This window comes from Sinocyclocheilus grahami, unplaced genomic scaffold (genome assembly GCF_001515645.1).
Source record: "Sinocyclocheilus grahami isolate Dianchi unplaced genomic scaffold, SAMN03320097.WGS_v1.1 scaffold1181.1, whole genome shotgun sequence".
Taxonomy (NCBI): domain Eukaryota; kingdom Metazoa; phylum Chordata; class Actinopteri; order Cypriniformes; family Cyprinidae; genus Sinocyclocheilus; species Sinocyclocheilus grahami.
In genome coordinates, this window is record NW_015506360.1 from 490,408 (window position 1) to 491,126 (window position 719).

Sequence of the window (719 nt, forward strand, 5' to 3'; positions counted from 1 at the left end):
GCAATCGGCGTGCACTGCGAGCTTCCTGTTTTTCATATAAAGATTGAGAAGGAATGGAAGAGGCCGTTTTTACTTCACGCATCCATCGATTCCAGCATACAAGTTATGCCAACATCGATGCGATGCGCAAATGCGGTTATGAGAAGATGCCCTTATAGAGAGACACTGGTCAGCTATATCTCTATGGGTGAGACGTCCTCTAAGACTCCCTTCCTTGACATCTCGCTCGGATGCCAGAGCATACGCAGCAGCAGCAGGTCGGGCTGTCGCTTCACTGGACACGATGGTGATGCTCCAAGCATATCAGGCTGACCGGCTGAAAGACCCGGATAGAAGTCCAGGTCTGAGCCCGAACAACCCAAGGGTCCTAGCCCGTCTCAGTTTGAGGATCAGAGACTGGCTCAGAAGGCTAGTGTCGCGGCTCGCGCTCCTCCCCTGCCCACGGGTAGGAGTTGGAAGAATCGCGGGTCAAAGGAGGTGAGTAAAAGACCTAAGGGATGTGATCCAGACAGAGCATCAGTGCTTTTGTCCGGATCAGAGTGATACCTCAGTATCTACTCATTTCCTTCGGGGGTCTTACATCTGCCCTTATCTTCACCTTCCTAAATTCCCCTGTAACCACCATCTCTCCACCTGACCGAGGTTAGGTGGGAAATTTCCTGCATTATAGTCTCCTATACTGGACCTATTAGGTTTGGTTGGTTCTATGGCTTCATAGT